The 19,693-nt window shown below is 32.1% G+C and overlaps 1 long non-coding RNA gene across 1 annotated transcript; it reads right to left on the bottom strand.

Moving 5' to 3' along the window:
- Positions 1–8,220: 8,220 nt before the first annotated feature.
- LOC143074391 (uncharacterized) lies at positions 8,221–13,374 on the bottom strand. Its single transcript, XR_012977832.1, has 5 exons — positions 13,219–13,374; positions 12,335–12,459; positions 11,129–11,211; positions 9,434–9,527; positions 8,221–8,374 (listed from the first exon to the last, which is right to left on the bottom strand). It is a non-coding gene; the product is annotated as an uncharacterized LOC143074391 (long non-coding RNA).
- Between the last annotated feature and the right edge of the window lie 6,319 nt (positions 13,375–19,693).

Below are 19,693 nucleotides of genomic sequence, written 5' to 3'. Positions count from 1 at the left end.
AGTTTGATTTCTACGTGTAATATTCGTTTTTCTTGATATGTTAATTTTACTTTCAAATCGTTCCTTTTTATAATTTGTTTTACCCTATTACGCGTCGTACTGAATAAACTCATCATAGATACCAGGATTAACCAAGATATTCATATAAGTGAATACTGCTATACACGTTGCTACATAACTGTATCGGGAGTTAAGATTAAATAAGGCGGATACACGTACATTATTTATCAATGGTATTGCAAACAACTCCGGGTGCGGGAATTTCTCGCTGCATTGAAAACCTATTGACGACCTTCTACTGTTGTCTGTTCTATGGTAGGGTTGTTATCTCTTTGACACATTCCCCATTTCTATTCTCAATTTTATAGTTCGTAAATGAATAGGATATTTTTTCAAAGCTTATAACAAACTGCTAAGGTAAATTAAAAAAGAGGAGTTCATTCAAACTGACAAAATAAAACGTTACAATCCAACAAAACGATAGACAAAAACGAAAATATTCCTGAATTGGAACATAGATTTTACGCGAAAAATGTGAGTTAATCCTGAACTAAAACTAGCTGAGCATCCAACTTGTATGATATTTGTTTCCGTTGAATTTGCCTTGAAATATGGATATCTTTGTATATTATCTCTAAATAAAAAAACTAGAGGCTCTTAAGAGCCTGTGGCGCTCACCTGTTACTGTATTTACTGATGTCGGCCACCTAAGTCCTTGGTTGGTAGGCGGGGTCATTTGACACTTTTTTAAATAGATACCTTAGTAATGATTGTGGCCAAGTTTGGTTAAATTTGGCCCATAGTTTTAGAAAAGAAGATTTTTGTACAAGTTACAACTAGAGGCTCTAAAGAGCCTGTGTCGCTCACCTTGGTCTATGTGCATATTAAACAAAGGACACAAATGGATTCATGACAAAATTGTATTTTGGTGATGGTGATGTGTTTGAAGTTCTTACTTTACTGAACATTCTTGCTTCTTACAATTATATATATAATGAACTTTGCCCATTAGTAACAGAGAAAAATATTTGGTAAAAATTTACATAAATATACCAAATAAATGAAAATTGTTAAAAATTGACTATAAAGGGCAATAACTCCTTAAGGGGTCAATTGACCATTTAGGTCATGTGGACTTATTTGTAGATCTTACTTTGATGAACATTATCGCTGTTTACAGTTTATGGCTATCTATAATAGTATTCAAGATAATAACCAAAAACAGCAAAATTTCTTTAAAAATTACCAATTGGAGGGCAGCAACCCAACAACCAGTTGTCCAATTCATTTGAATATTTCAGAGCAGATATATATTGACTTGATTAACAATTTAACTCCTTGTCAGATTTCCTCTAAATGCTTTGGTTTCAGAGTTATAAGCCAAAAACTGCATTTTACCCCTTTGTTCTATTTTTAGCCGTGGCGGCCATCTTGGTTGGTTGACCAGGTCACGCCACACATTTTTTAAAACTAGATACCTCAAAGATGATTGTGGCCAAGTTTGAATTAATTTGGCTCAGTAGTTTCAGAGGAGAAGATTTTTGTAAAAGATAACTAAGATTTACGAAAAATGGTTAAAAATTGACTATAAAGGGCAATAACTCCTAAAGGGGTCAACTGACCATTTCGGTCATGTTGACTTATTTGTAAATCTTACTTTGATGAACATTATTGCTGTAAATGCTTTGGTTTCAGAGATATGAGCCAAAATCTACATTTTACCCCCATGTTCTATTTTTAGCCGTGGCGGCCATCTTGGTTTTTTGGCCGGGTCACGCCACACATTTTTTAAACTAGATACCCTATTGATGATTTTGGTCAAGTTTGGTTAAATTTGGCCTAGTAGTTTCAGAGGAGAAGATTTTTGTAAAAGTTAACGACGACGGACGACAGACGACGGACGACGACGACGACGACGGACGCCGGACGCAAAGTGATGGGAAAAGCTCACTTGGCCCTTCGGGCCAGGTGAGCTAAAAAAAAACCTTCGTAATTACTTTAAGTAAGAATGTTACACATTTCTTAGGAAAGGTTCAACTCGAGACTATTATTTGCTGTATTTTAAGTTTCTCTTAAATGTAAGAGTGTTTGGGTCCACGAAGAAAATATTTAACACAAAAGTACTCATTATAGTAAGTATATTGTAACATTAAATTTTATCTTAAAATTATAATTCAGTGTTCATGAGTACTCAAATTGATCTCTGCCCACTTTATTCTTGCTTGTAATCAAACCGCGTGATACTTAAATATACATGTAAAGTCTGAGATATTATTTAGAAATAATATAGTTTGCTATGTCATGAGATAAAACAACAAAATAAAAGCTTAATATAGGATACCATATGGAAAAAAAGCAAACAATACAAGATTTTCAAATGTATATTAGTTGTTGTTCGTTCGATTTATGAATTTCGAACATCGGTATACTACTGCTATTCATAGCATAAAAAAGGTACAATAAGCACGAAATTGAAGAGCACTGAGAACCAAAATTCCCAAAAGCCGTGCCAAAGCAGCCAAGGCAATATATTCTCGAGGCAGGTAAGCATTAGTATGTCCAAAAGTCATGTGATTTTTCAGCTCTGAAAAAATAGTATTAATTTTACAACGATATCATGGTACATCTATAATCAATAAAAGAGAGACAAATTACATCAAAGGGTAATTCGGACTCAAACTCTGAAACAAATCTATCAATGCGATTGCTAAAAACGGGAAAAAAACAAAAAGACAAACAGACAAACAACAGAACAAACAACATAGAAAACTAACGACTAGGCAAAGCTAGCCAAAACACAAACTGGAGAGCAAATAGACCATGCGCCACTTGTGTCATTGGTTGTATTGTACAAACACGGTGATAATTCTAACTCGTTGGGTTACGTTCGGAGATAAGGGTACCTCATAGTAGTCCGACAATAGGAACTTATCCGTCATTATCTGCGAAACAGATATTTCATAACGGTCAACCATATCGCGTTGGCGTCAATAAAATAACGAAAGGATGATTTTAACTTTTCTACTTTGAACTTCTGGTTTACGACCTTCCTTTTGAGCAGCAATCCTTTTATCAAGGAAATTATGATAGGAAATACATAGGAAAAACTAGGAGATATAAACTCCGTATACAGTCGCTGTGCGAATGTTGCTATACATTAAAGAAAAGTTCACAATTTGTTTGATTTTTTTACTTTACGTTTTGTTTTCAACCGACTTTTCCAGATGTAAGTCTATATATGAGGCAGATATACTTAACTGTACCTGCATTTATCCCATATCCTATGTACACGTACGATGGGATAGATGCTTTCAACAAAGTCTCCAAATTTGAATTATTTAATATGAGAACATAATCTATATAGTGGAAAGTGACATTGCTTACTTCTTTTCTTACTTTCTCAGAAGTACCTGTATAAAATAAAATCAGCCTCATATGAATAAAGGAAAACTTCATTAAAAAAGGGAACATAGTTGGTTCCCAGGGGAATGTCTATTGATTGTTGACAAACACGGCAGCTAATGTAACAAACAAGTTGTCAATTTAGAAATAATTCATCTGAATATTGTCAGTTTCAGAAAAAACAAAATGTTTGTTCATTGTACCGCTCATTTAGACAAGAAATTTGAATCTACGTTGGTATGAGTTCTCTTGACGCAGAATAGAACCAACTGTTTGATATTTTGGTTTCGATTCGGAATGTCAAATAAAATTTCTTTGTTTCAACATCTGATTCGTACCACCAAAAATTAAAATATAACAAAAATACCGAACTCCTTACAGAAAGACCTTTATAAATTGGCAAACTTAAGGCTCAAATGCATCTTTTGAATGAAAAAAAAAACAACTGTCATATTCCTGCTTAAAACAGGTAAGTTCTTATGTAGAAAACGGTGGATGAAATAGGTAGTAGTTTAGAAATAACTTTGAAGTCTGGTTTTCATAAAGGTCACATTTTTAAGATAAAAACTTCTTTTTAGTTCACCTTTTCCTGTTCTTCTACAGCAATACATTTGCAATTTGAATCATTCTCAAAGATCACCTTTTATTTAAAGTTTGTTTTTCTGTGGTCCACAAGGCGTTTAAGACATGCTAGTTTGACTCTACAAATATTTTGCTACGCACTAACATATACGCTAAATAGTATTTTAACGACCGACCTAGTAAAAGAAAATATAATAACACCCTACTTTATCTTGCTTCACTCTAGGCGAAAACATCATTTCCTTGCTCTTTAATACTGCGTACTAAACTGAGAAGCAGCAAATTACTAAAATTTAAAGTATTTTACCAAACATCCAGCTATCGCCTTCGCATAGATTAGATAAGCCAGGATACAACAAAAACTGATATATAGCTATAGGGTTAGTGAAAGACAATCTTTATAGTAAAATGAAACATCAAACGTAGTAAAAGTTCTCGTTTTACTTTTTCATCTTTCACTTGTTTGACTGTTCATAGTTCTTGAATACAAATTTATATTCGAATCATAGTGTTCTTATAAATAGTAACTTTTTCCATTGGAGAAGGAATTTAAGATTTTGATATATTTTTCATATCTTTTATATATGACTAGGTTTACCTATAGTAGATCTACAGTATTTCTGTTTCTTTGTCTCTGGAACACACCTGTACCCATAAGCATCAGAAATAGAATAAATCAGCACAAGGCAACACATAGTCACTGCTGTTGGCTTCATGGTTTTCCTGAAAGAATACTATTGTATGTTGTAATACTAAGATTGCTTTGAAGAAAACGAAGAACCACTTATTCTCATAGACAACAGCAGTACTGTCATGAGAGCCATTATTTGGTCCTTGAAATTAAAAATGAAAAATCTTTCAAAACCGATAAATTTTACTGATAGATGAATAGGAAAAAGCTAAAGTTTTCTAAAAAAATTAATGTTAGTCTACATAGACAAGATAAAAGAAACCCGACTGATAATATATATCGATATTAAATTCAGTATATCACTTTTTATTTATCTATTTGTTGTTAATCCCTAGAAGTAGTAATTAAAACAATCATGGTGTTGAAACATATTATAATAATGTCATCGTAAATATGAAATCAACAGTCATTATAATTTATTCGTAATGCTCAACACTTCGATACGTATAGATTACCAGATTCTCTGAATATTGCAATCGTTAAATACCTGTTATCATTTACGTCACTTTACATCCAAATTCATGAGTCGTAATGTTATATAATATGATCCGTTAGTTATACACATGCAGTTTACGGAAAACGGAAGTATTTTGTCCTTCCATAGAGCTGCAGTAAGGATTTCATTTGTCCTAAATTTTACTGCTAATTGAACCTTATATTCTTAGATATGATATTCCTAGACAAGGTATTCAGAAAATTAAAAAAAATCATTTAACGAATTACAATGCCAACATACCATGACGAAAATTGTATATTTCGTAAAATTTCACTCGTTTTACTTTTAATATATTTTAGATTAGCAAAGTGTACGTGCACCCAAGAAACAACTGTTTATTTTAGTGAGATTATATCAATAATAAACTCATCCTAGATACCAGGATATAAATATTGTATTTGCGCTTTACACGCTCTTCGTCTACAAAAGACTTCGTTTTTTATTGTTAGGCTTCAAACTGTTCGAGTGTCACTGTTGAGTTTAATAAAGATGAAACACTCGTCTTATGTACCAAACTGTTAACTAAGATCCATAATGCTTTTTGTACGAAATAATTAGAAATTGGCAATTTGAAATAGAAATTATAAGATATAAACTAAACACTCACCTGATTGTTTTTATTGTGAACTTGTTCTCGTCCTAAATATGCATGAAATATTTGCCACTGGACGTTAAGCAACCAACAATCAATCAAGCAATCATTAACTGTGTGACATTTGAGAATAATGTCATTTTGTTTGAATGAATGAGTTTTACAAGTTTTTGGTCCTTTCAACTGGTCCTTTTATTGTACATATTCCTTTTCAACTTTTCCTATTTCTGAAAGGTTTCACATTAATCGATTTAAAATCTAGATAACTGAAAACATGTGTCATTGTTAGCAATTAATTGATAAGTTTTATATTATTCTGATGTGCGTATTTTCAAAATAAAGGAATAGTGTTTTACCACAATATTCTAATAATTTGATCTTTACGGTTAAATTGTAACTTGTTAATACTATAGATTGAATATGTTTTGTTCTAACACAAAACAAAGAATAGAAATCTAGCAATTTAACAACACGAGATAAAAAAAATATAGAATCTAAAAATACACATACGATCTAACACAAGAGCACAATTCTAGACCAGTTATGAATGAATATACAAAATATAAAAAAATTAAGATGTGGTTTGATTGCCGATGACACATTTAGCCATCAACGATATAATGAAGTGTATGTAAGCAATAACAAACAACATTACGGAAGTCAATAATGAGAAAACCAATACCGTATAGTAGTAAATAAAAGTCCCAGACATGAAAAATATGAAACAATTCAATGAAGAAAGCAAACATCGTAATGTATAACAGAACAACATAAAAACAGATTATACGAATCAGTTGAAAAAGGCATCAACTCATCAGATTGATACAAAACAGGAAATATCTAACGGGAGCGCATCTCTACATCCCAAAACAAAAAGAAACTAAGTAAAAATATGAGAGTACTCGTAGTACATGTAGTAACTGACACTTAGTTTATAGCCAATCACTACTAATAAACAATCATGTATATCACATGTCTAAGATCAACCAGTACACATACAGACTACTTTTCAATTCAGTAAAATTCTTGTTTCCGCCTTTCTCGGAAACGAATCAGACTCCGTATAAGGAATTGCGTATCTTGTCTTAACACCCGAGTTACCTGTCCCGCTCAAAATCTTGTTTGTTTGTTTCTGCGGCTCAATGCTGTTTTATTTTATGTGAACGGTACGTTGTTTGCTTCTGTAATTTGCCTCTTGGTATTGTCCAGTGATCTTTGTCTTTTGTAAGATTTTGCTATCTACCTATTCAGTGTATTCAGTCATGCATCACAAAATGTGTCCACGTAAAAGCTATTGCATATTATAGTTATCAAAGATACCATTATAATTTAATACGCTAGACGCGCGTTTCGTCTACATAAAACGTATCAGTGAGCTCAGATAAAAAAAAGTTATAAAGCCGAATTAGCACAAAGTTAAAAACAGTGAGGACCTCAAATTTCCAAACAATAAACCAAATACTGCTACGGTAATATTTGCCTGGAATAAGAAAATCATTAGTATTTCGAAAAAATCATAATTTTGTAAACAGGAAATTTATGAAAATTACCATGTAATTTATATTCATGTCAAAACAGAAGTGCTGACTACTGGGCTGGTGATACACAAGATCAAATTTATTCGTTCAGTGTATGTTCACTTGTGTTTATATGGATTTTGATTGAGTTAATTCATTTTAATTGATATTTTATAGTTTGTCTTTCAATGTTGTGATGTCGTGATGTTGTTATTGTTTCGGGTAAGGGTGAAGGTTTGTAACTATTAAAACGTTGAAATCCGCTGCATTTGTTTGTTCCCTCATATGTGAGGAACCTGACGTTCAGTAGTTTTCTTTTTTTATGCGTTTCTCGTTTATATATATATAAAAGACCGTTTTTCTTCTGTTTGAATGGTTTTATTTTAGTAATTTTTGGGCTCTTTATATCTTACTGTTCGATGTGAGTTAATAGTCTGTTTTAAAGACTGTATTTACTTTATGGTATTTCATTTACAAATTGTGACTTAAACATTTTACTTGTTTAAGATTCGACAAACATTTGTTTTAGAACTGTCTTGTGTAGGTGGTACAATGTAAAATGAATTTCTCATTTTACGAGAGAATTTTTGTCTAGATATTTTCTCATCATACAAAATATTCATAACCTTGACATTTTATCTCATGCACATATGCTCCGTGTTCATAGTGAGGCAACAGACTCTCAAACGTTCATGTTACAACTCATCTTAACATCGAGTTGAATTGCGAAAACAAATTACAGTGAGGCATGTAAAATCCTTTCATATAAAATCACAACTAGAAGCAGTTTGACATCAATTCTTCTTTCATTAGGGTTATTCAATTTGTTGAAGATGTTTTAGCAATACATTTTTAATTTGTTTGAAATGTGTGCTGTTGAATCATCTATATCTTTCACATATGTTATACGTTATTGAGTATTATTAAAAAAAATATCATAAACATTTATTTGTTTTATTACAAATGACAACTGTCAAATTCTCTCTTGAAGAGTGCTCTTTGCGTAGCAACTGAAATTCTCTGCCATTTATCATTCCAAAAGCAGTTATTTGTCTCATAAATAGTTTCATGTCGTGACCTTTTCTTTACGTGTCCTGGAACATAAATATTTAATGACGTTATAAAGTATAATTTTTCTTTCTCTTGCTATCATTGATCAATCCCGTCCCTATCATCCAAATTTCACCAACCGAATTGACCACCGGGTTTGTAGTAACAGAAGCAACACGACATGTGCTATATTTGTATCAGGATCTGTTTACCCATCCGGAGCAACTGACACCACCATTTTTGGGGGGTTCGTGTTGATCAGTGTTTTAGTTTTCTGTGTCGTGTTTTGTATACTGTTATTTGTCTGTTTGTCTGTATGTCTTTTTTCATTTTTAACCATTTGCTTGTCAGTTTATTTTAGGGTTTAAATGCCCACTTAGTAGTCTTTGCGTTTCTTTGTTGCTAATATAATTTATACCGTTACCGTTTTAATGTTTCATAAGTTAGTGTAAAGGTTGTAAATAGTAAATAAAAAATACCAAACTCCGAGGAATTCATATTGCTGATTTGGTACAGACATTTTCTTATGTCAAAAATAGTGTATTACACCTGGGTTTTTTGATAGCTAGCTTAATATTTCACTTGTATGACAGTCGGATAATTCTGTTATTTGGTTCAATGAGTGAACAAAACAACCAGGTATATATCAGCGCTCGTTTCAGTTTCTGTTTCATGTGCTTGCAATACACATTAGGGAAACAAAATAATTCAAACTGAGTGGCAAATCATTTTTAGGCTCAGAACTACATGTAAATAATCGTTTGTCTTTATATTTCTATCAATAATATTATCTTTTCATCATTAGTAATACCATCCTGCTAATACATGTTTATTCGCAAGACTTACCTTAGTTAACTACACTGAAGCATTTTGTCCCAGCCGTATTTGTAAAAAAATTAAGAAATTAGTTTATTCGTGCACGTCGACTTCGTTTTTTGTTGTTAGGCTTCAAACTGTTCGAGTGTCACTGTTGAGTTTAATAAAGATGAAACACTCGTCTTATGTCCCAAACTGTTAACTTAGATCCATAATGCTTTTTTTTACAAATAATTAGAAATTGGCAATTTGAAACAGAAATTATTAGATATAAACTAAATACTCACCTGAAATTAAATATTCCTCCCCAACCTGTAAATCTACTCCGCATGCGGATGATTTTCTTTTAGTACGAACTCTTACTTTTTCTTCGAGCTTGATCTTTTACGTGAAAATTTGAAAAAGATAAGATACGAATGATAAAAATCGGGTCGATAACGATTATCACTACAAGCGTAACAACGAACCTCTACTGAGGGTTTTCACTGCATAAATTATAAATGAAGCATGTGTTTGTAAACAGCAGTGCTATGATTCATCTAATTCCGACATGCATATGTCTCCTTATTGTGTTTAATGAGATCTGAATGTGTATCGTCATTCGTTACCTTATTTTGTTTTGTATATTTGACGTACTGACCGTTTGTGAACTGTTATCAACTATGTTAATGATAAATCAATGCATAATAATAAATCTTTGGTTTTGAGACTGTTCACAAAAGATTTATTATTCTTAAATTTTAAAGGTGCACTGTTTTATAGTTTGTAAACTTCAGACTGCAAAACTGTACTGTAGATACTCAATACTTATTACTCTTATTCTAATAACCCTTATTCACATATTCTTTAAATACAAAATAAAATTGTGCACAATATTGCTGGTCGAACTTAACCAAAACAAAAATGAAAATGAAATGCAACATTGACTTTATAATCAAAAGAGGCGTACAGATTTGCCAAATCAATGCCGAATTACCTTTGCTTGATAGAACCACAGTTTTAATTCATCAACAATGAAAAAAATCGCAAAATTTTGTTATGAATCATGCTAGTATCGAAGCAACGAATACTGCGCTGATCTTACTCCGAGGACTAGCAGTGTTCCGGCGATGCGATTGGCACAGTGGTAAATATATAATAAATTTTATAAAACAATTGTCATTTTTAATGTAGTCTCATCAAGAACGCTTACACACGAGCGTTGACAGTGATGGATGAAAAAATGTCTATTCACGTGGAGATATCTATGAATAAAAAAAAGAAGAAAAAGGGGATCCACAAATCCAACTAAGGCCACATTTGAATGACTTGGATCCTTAGTTCACTACGAAAATAATGTAAGGACAATGGCCTACAATCCATGAGTTCGTCATCTTGTATCTAGAGCTAAACGATGATCGTCGGAAGAAAACTAAACATGCAGTCGACAAAAGAAATGATTTCAATTTAGCAATGCAAGATTTTTAAAAAAAAACTTAAAATTTCAGCAGCAGTAACATTATTCCTTCGGAAGGTTCAAAATGGCAATGATTTAGTTTCCGGTAATTGAACATCTATGTCACACAAATACAAAAGTCCACCTGTCCTAGCAAGTTATCTCAAAAGTAGGACATTTTTGCAGTTTTCTTTGGACTTTATTCATTGGAAGTAGTTTGAACCATTTAAAAATATAAAAGACTAAGAATAAGAATAATTGCATTAGAACTAAAAACGGTCTATCACTGACTTCATACATTTTTTTTCAAAAGAAGATGGTAAATAAACCCTACAGGTATTACAACTGGTTCTACCTTCCACTTGTAGAATAGTTGACCGTAGATCCGTTATATTGAAAACCTGTGAGTTACTATTATGTTATTTAAAATAGGTGCACATGAATATCATATAAACAAGAAAAATACATTTGGCCCAAAGGAACTTATACTCGTAGCGTCATGATAACATTCAGCACTATTACTTACTAAAACTCATATATATACTACCTTAAAATTATAATTGACGTCCACTGTGTACTCAATTTGATGTCTGTTTAAGAACTTCCTGCTGGTGACTTTTCCTCGAGTAACTTTAATTTAGAATTCGGATGTAAGTGTAAGTAAGGATTTCGGCAAGAATATATCGTGTACAAATACATATAAGTGATCACAGAATTAATAAAATACTGGGATATATATATATAATAACCTTATTTTTCTTTTCTAAATTAACATAACGATATATTCAGATAATCTAAGGTAGATAGGGTGTCTTCCTTCATCTTGGATTTGGAAATACGAGAAAACAAGGTCTAGATCTTCAATAGAATGTACAAATTTTTAAAGTAGTAGGTAATTTATGTGTAAGAACTTCCAATTCGATATAGATATCATATTTGTGGATGTATTTTACAAAAAACAAACAATTTTTGTTTGATCATTTTTTTTCCAACTTTGCCACATAAGGGGATGCAACTCAAATGCAAGGGCAGATAATTCAGATTAAGGTACTTTTACAATAAAATGTGTTAGAAATTTACCAAACTTATAATGTAGCAAGAAAACGGGTCCGGTGACCCCATTGTTTCTTTTTTCTTAACTGAAAGCATACTATTAAAGCCATCTTCTACATTTTGGCAAATTATTAAAAAAATCTATGGATTATAATTTAGACACCCACTCTACCTTAACGGAATGGTACAATTAATGTTTGATAATGTTTTATTGCAGGTTTCAAATCTTGCTTGTTAAAAATTTCACCAAGAGTCCAAGCTTTTTTTATTCAGTTTTTTATATTGTAAAGAGATTATCTCAATTAAAATCAATTGATTTCTGTGACCAAGTTGCAATTTGTTGTCATGTCTTTATGCGTAAATCATTTGTAAGAATGTTATATTTTATGTGATAATGAATAATTGTGTATATTTCTGATTGTTAAGTAGACGTTACTAAGTTGTAAAAGTAAAACTTGTATCTGATCCATTGCCGTTTTGAACAATATAATATGTTTAAACACTGTCAGGCTCTCGTTTTGAGACACTTGTTGTGTAGAATTTACTGTAATTTACATTACAAAATCCTATATGGAAATTTCGGAAACTTTATACTTATATCATCAGACGTCTCCAAACAGGGATATATTCTTCTTACATAATAACGTTTTCTTTCAAATCGAAAGAGTTTCATCATCTAGATTTGCATTAAAAAGCTCACCGTAAGTAGGCTCACAAAACTTCTGTTTATTTGTTTTCAGGAAACATTTGCATCCGTACGCTTCATGAATGAAATTCATCAGCAGAAGAAAACAGATAGCATATAGTGTATACTTCATTTTTAATCTGAAAGAAGATTACACGATATGTATTCCAATAATGAGGCAGCCATTGCTCAGTTTAATCTTCTTGTAAACTACACTGTCAATCAGATTAAATCAGCAGTCATAGTAAGGAAAAAGGCATACACATGTAGAGCAGGATCTGCTTACCCTTCCAGAGTACCTGAAATCACCTGCAGTTTTTGGTGGGGTTCGTGTTGCTACGGCCGTGTTCACATTGATTTAAACTCGGTGTTGTGTTAGTGTAACTCACACATAAACTAAACATAATTACGTTCCCATTGATAAAACTCAATGTTTACATGTCATAGTAATGTAGTTTACAGTTGTGAACAAATCTTATGTACAGGTAGCTAAACAAGGTGTATAGATGTGAACAAATTTAATGTGAAACTAGTGTACATCACATTGAACCAAATGTAAACATGTTCACTCTACACGACGTTTGGTGTGAACACGGCCTTAGTCTTTAGTTTTCTATGTTGTGTCATGTGTACTACTGTTTGTCTGTTTGTCTTTTCATGTGTCCAATATTCTGTGTTTTCATTTAGATTTTGAACGGTTGATTTTCCTTTTGTCTTTACCCTGTGTAATTGCATATCGGCATTTTCTGTCTCTCCTTTTGATATGATCAGCTTGTATTCGTAAAGCGTGTCGTTAATACAACAAAATTCTAATCAGACTTTCTGTTTTGAATTTTCTCGGATTCGGTATTTTTTGTTATTTACATTTTGTCTAGCATAATAAAACAGTTTTATCTTACCTTTAGGAAATAGTTTCAATGAATTCGTTCTAGTTATTACAAATAACCAGGATATTGTAATATTTCCTCTACATTCATTATAACCTATAATACCGTTAAAAATCCTTCACCATGAATTACTTATTGTCAGAAATACATCGTTTATTACATGAATTTTTTATTTACATCTTCTAGAAATATGAAGTTGTCTAGTAACATTAAAGGTAATTTCCCGATTTAATGGTGTCCAAATGATCTTAAAGGTCATCTATCTTGTTTATCATACATCGTTTATATGTTAAAGTATATTCCGGACGTAAAAACATATCACAGGTAAAACAATAATAATGTACAACAATAATAGAGAGTGGAATTACACACATACTATTTTTGTTAAACCTTGTTATTTATTTTTTTTGTTAACGTTCAATATTTTTTCGATCATAATGTTCAAAGGCTCATCTCAAACAATACTTCAGAAATGTCTTAGTCTAAAATAAACCTCATAAGAAATGTGACATTATAAGTTAATGAAATCAATGTTTAATGTGTTAAAAGCAGGATCAGTACAGGAACAAGTAAAGTAACAAAAAGTAAAATCACAAAAATACTGAACTTAGAAGAAGATCAATTGGGAAAGTCCATAATCACATGGCAAAATCAAATAACAAAACGCATCAAATACTGAACTCCGATGAAAACGGAAATCCTTCAAATGACAAACTCAAAAGCTCATCAAACAAATTGGCCACCACTGTCATAGAGAAATACGTATTGATTAATACTACATCGTAATCACGTGTTCAGATGGATCCCAACAGATCAACTGTCCATCATTATATATACATATAGGAAAGATACAGCGCATTGTAATATTTGTTTTTAGAAAACTTTCAGAAAAAGACATACAAAAGATAAATAAACCATATTTTTAGATTGTCAATTTACGATCGCACAAGGTAAAAGGTAAAAAAGCTAGATGAAATACTTGCATTTTTTCATGCTATATTTTAAAAGAAAACTGATGCTAAATTATGTTGCATAAAAAATTCGAAAAACCGTTCTATGTGGGGATGTTAAAAGTTGAACTTGCTTTTAAATTTCTGCATCTTTAAATGACTCAGCGTTCCAAAAATAGTTCAAAAGATTTTTTGTGTATTTTTATCATTATATTTGTATCTCCGTACACCTCAAGAATATTTTGTTTTCTGATGATTGTTGCTTTTTATTGTACTATTTTGGATTTACAAATATTTTGATATGAATGTCACTGATGAGTCTTATGTAGACGAAACGCGTGTCTGGCGTTGTCAGTTTATTTTCAACTTATGAGTTTGACTGTCCCTCTGGTATCTTTCGTCCCTCTTTTAAAGCTACCAATTCAGTTTGCACCACATACAACTAACATGTGGTACATTTAGCCGTATTTGGCACATTTTTTTGGAATTTAGGATCCTCAATGCTCTTCAACTTTGTACTTGTTTGGCTTTATAACTATTTTGATATGGGTGTCACTGGTGGGTCTTGTGTGGACGAAACGCGCGTCTGGCGTACTAGATTATACTCCTGGTACTTTTGATAACTATTTACACCACTGGCTCGATGCCACTGCTGGTGGACGTTTCGTCCCCGAGGGTATCACCTGCCCAGTAGTCAGCACTACGGTGTTGACATGAATATCAATTATGTGGTCATTTTCATAAATTTCCTGTTTACAAAACTTTGAATTTTTCGAAAAACTAAGGATTTTTTGGTCCCAGGAATAGGTTACCTTAGCCGTATTTGGCACAACTGTTTGGAATTTTGGATTCTCAATGCTCTTCAACTTTGTACTTGTTTGGCTTTATAACTATTTTGAAATGGGCGTCACTGGTGCGTCTTGTGTGGACGAAACGCGCGTCTGACGTACTAAATTATAATCCTGGCACTTTTGATAATTATTATTGTGTTTATCATCAATTTTCCGCCTGAACATGTATATCTCTTATAACACTGAAAAAAGTGTGGATTGGAGACTTTTGATTGTTTGTTCTGGAATGTAACATTAATACGCGGACGTATTTGATAGGCCAATAACTACTAACAAAGTCACAAACATATATCCTTACCTATGTGGCAACTGAAATAAATCATTTGTTCAATAAAAACCATTAAATTTTTTACTTAAATTTTTTTCGCATTCTGATAACTAAATCACAGTTCTGTATGCAGATTTTTTCAGTTAAACAACAATTAAACTCACATTTTTTTGCATTCTTGCAAAATCTATATAATAAATGCACGTAATGATTTCTATTATATTAGTAATCAGCACAAGATTTATAATAGTAATTAATGTTGATTTCATGGTAGTTCTGAATCGGGACTTTTTATTGCAGTCAAACTGAGTAGCAAAGACGAAGGAATGATAAAAGTCATTTTTCGACTCCTGAATCAATCTGTGTAAAATTGAGAATGGAAATGGGGCATGTCTCAAGGAGACAGCAACATGATTAAAGAGCAGAAAACAGCCGAAGGCCACCGATTAGTCTTCAATGCAGCAACAAAATCCCGCAACCGAATACGTGCTCCAGCTGGCCCCTATACAAAAACGTATACTAGTTCACTGATAATTCACGTCATAATTAACTCCGAAATATATAAAAGAAACTAAAATTAAAAATCATACAAGACGTACAAAAATAAGATGTGCTTATAATGCGACAAAAAAAGAAACTGAAACAAGACCTATACAAATGAGATGAAGCAAATTGTAGCAGATGGATATTTCATGTACTTCCATGGGTCTTAAAATAGGTATATCAAGAATTAAACCACGAGGTTGTTTACAAAGCGAAAAAAGAACGTCTAATTAACATTTACGCAAGAAGTTGCGTTATCCCTATGAAAGAACCGATCATTGCATTGTGACCAAATGTCTTTCACAGCGGTCAATCGAGTCATTATAATTTCAATAAAACGTTGGATGACTTCAACCTTGTCATTAGAAATTATTATTAGATACTATTTTGGCAATCGACAATACTTATACTATAATCTAAAATCAGAGCTACCACGAAGATAATTGTTTAATGCTTATTTGTGAAAAACATATCATACCGCATCTCATTTACGTAAAGGATATAAGCTCAGACCTGTCCATTCTGTTAAAGATTGGACAGGTCTGAGGCCGGATGCCGAAGTCCTGTTCAATTTTTTACAGAATGGACTGTTAGAGGCTTATATCTTACTTAAAACATTTTTTAACACGTCAAAAAAGGTAAATTAGAAAAAGCAAGCAAAGATTTGTGTTCATTAAGTGTGAAAATTGTTTTGTTAATAAGTTTTCTTAACTTTAAAATATATCCTACATGTTGGCCCCTTTAAACAGTAGCTCAAGTGAAACAATTGACAAAAAAAAGTACAGCTGTAGGTAAACAACATGTATCGCTACATGAAGAATAAGACATCGGGTATGCGTGCCATGATTTTTGCGTGCGAGCGGACTACTGTAAATGTTTCGCTCGAATACCTTTACATGCGTTTTGCGTTTCAAAAGGGATAAAGAAATGAAAATATATTCTTTATTAAAAAAAACGAAGAAAGTGATGTTGTTATTTTTTTATTGAATTTGTTGTTTCAAACTTTGTATTAAAATCAAATGTGTATTAAGAATCTATTCAGATATATATTTTATTTCAGTGTGAATTACAGAGAAGATACAGTTATAGCAGCTAATAATGGCAAGTTTTATAAATATCATATTTCAAAATGTACCGCTCCTATCAGTTTCTTGCGGTCTTAGACCTGTTCAATTTTTTACAGAATGGACTGTTAGAGGCTTATATCTTACTTAAAACGTTTTTTAACACGTCGAAAAAGGTAAATTAGAAAAAGCAAGCAACGATTTATGTTCATCAAGTGTGTAAATTATTTTGTTAATAAGCTTTCTTAACATTAAAATATATCCTACATGTTGGTCCCTTTAAACAGTAGCTCAAGTGAAACAATAGACAAAAAGAAAGTACAGCTGAAGGTAAACAACATGTATTGCTACATGAAGAATAAGACATCGGGTATGTGTGCCATGATTTTTGCGTGCGCACGGACTACTGTAAATGTTTTACGCGAATACCTTTACATGCATTTTGCGTTTCAAAATGGATAAAGTAATGAAAGCATATTCTTAATTAAAAAAAACGAAGAAAGTGATGTAATATTTGTTTATTGAATTTGTTGTTTCAAATTTTGGATGAATATCAAATGTGTATTAAGAATCTATTCAGATATATTTTATTTCAGTGTGAATTACAGAGAAGATACAGTTATAGCAGATAATAATGGCAAGTTTTATAAATATCATATTTCAAAATGAACCACTCCTATCAGTTTCTTGTCTCTTCTCGAATTATATTACTAGGTGAATGAGAAAAGAAAAAAATATCATACGAAGACGGGTTCATTTTGAACCATATCGAGTGCATCGCTGTCGATTTTATTTCAAATTCATATGAGCAAATAAAGAGATAACAACGTGCAATCAGTTATATTCTTTTGTTGTTGATCTGATTTTTCAAAGAGACTGTTATTGTGTAATCACACGGTACCACCTGAGTACCGCCACCTTGTTTTCTGTTTTTTTTTTGCAAGGTCGTGTCGCACTTAATTCATTTATTTGTGGATTGAAGTTCCTTCTGTTTTTTTTAATGTTATCGAAACATAAACTTGTCTATCGATTTCCTTTTGCAAAACAAAATCTTTCTTATTTTCTTTAAAAAACGTTCACTACAAACATAGTGCGAATTGGACACACGAATGATTTGTTTTACATATAATATGCAGTTATGTATACCTTTCTTCTGCTTCCCATATTCATCGTCGTTTATAAGCGAAGTGTTGCATTATAAATATATTTAAGCAATACTTTCAGACTTAAAAAAATAAACTTGTAAATTAATGCCGAAACCTAAATTTATTGATAGATTGATTGTTGGTTGCTAAAAGGCCAGTGGCAAATACTTCATGCATGTTCAGGACGAAAAACCTAAAGTTATAAAAACTATTGTAGTCCCTTAGTTAATGAAACAATTTCTAGATTCGCACTTTGTACACAGGATTATAAAGATTTATGTTGTTTATGGTCCTTGTATTGCGGCATGATCTATAAAACGTTAGGCACATTACTTTATTGCTTTCTTTTGATTTAAATTGCAGCTGAAAATGTCGTTAGGAAGAATAAGAGCATCACCAGAGGTCAACTTTGAAAACCTTAGACGGACGAGGAGAAATCTTTTAAAAAATGAAATTAAAAAAGCAACAAAATCAAGACTTACAACGAACATTATCAGCCAATTGAATTAGTGCTAAAATAGATACCCCCACCCCCCCGAAAAAAAATGAGAGAAAAATTGGTGTCATATTGGTGTTAAAATCAATCTGTAAAGAATTTTTTCTTCTCAAAAATCATTATTCAGACTTTTAATACGTTCAGGTATTTCACATCCAATTTTTTATGGTAATATTCTTTATAAAGCACAAAGGTGTCAGTATTCACCTCAGAAACTTACAAAACCTTTGAATAGACTTATTAAGAAGGGATATAATTACGATACTGTTGTCAAGTCATTAAAGATTGCATATTTTGGCGTTAATATTGAGTCATTGATAAGGTCTTTGCATCGGAACTAAACACATTTATTCTAAAAACAGTTGTTGGCATGACACGGGTTATGTTCTTCTCATATATGTTATGATGGTATGATACTAAACCCCTAACGGGAAGGATTGTGCCTGATGTTCATATGATGAAATCATAATCTTTCAGTCAGTTTAGTTGAAGTCTGGAGCTGGCATGTCAGTTAACTGCTAGTAGTCTGTTGTTATTTATGTATTATTGTCATTTTGTTTATTTTCTTTGGTTACATCTTCTGACATCAGACTCGGATTTCTCTTGAACTGAATTTTAATGTGCGTATTGTTATGCGTTTACTTTACTACATTGGTTAGAGGTATAGGGGGAGGGTTGAGATCTCACAAACATGTTTAACCCCGCCGCATTTTTGCGCCTGTCCCAAGTCAGGAGCCTCTGGCCTTTGTTAGTCTTGTATTATTTTAATTTTAGTTTCTTGTGTACAATTTGGAAATTAGTATGGCGTTCATTATCACTGGACTAGTATATATTTGTTTAGGGCCCAGCTGAAGGACGCCTCCGGGTGCGGGAATTTCTCGCTACATTGAAGACCTGTTGGTGACCCTCTGCTGTTGTTTTTTATTTGGGCGGGTTGTTGTCTCTTTGACACATTCCCCATTTCCATTCTCAATTTTATTGTATTGGAAGGTGACTTTTAATAAAAATCTTTTTTTAATTATCATTTGTTCTTTGCTTGTTTTTTTTCCCCACATGATGAAAATATTTGGGGAATTAAATACTTATTTTTTTATTTCAGTGATTGATATATCATTTACCTGTAAGAATCAATTATGCGACTTTTACTTGTCCAATATTTTTATGAAAGAG

This window comes from Mytilus galloprovincialis, chromosome 5, assembly GCF_965363235.1.
Source record: "Mytilus galloprovincialis chromosome 5, xbMytGall1.hap1.1, whole genome shotgun sequence".
NCBI lineage: Eukaryota > Metazoa > Mollusca > Bivalvia > Mytilida > Mytilidae > Mytilus > Mytilus galloprovincialis.
This window is presented reverse-complemented; position numbering and strand designations above follow the sequence as displayed.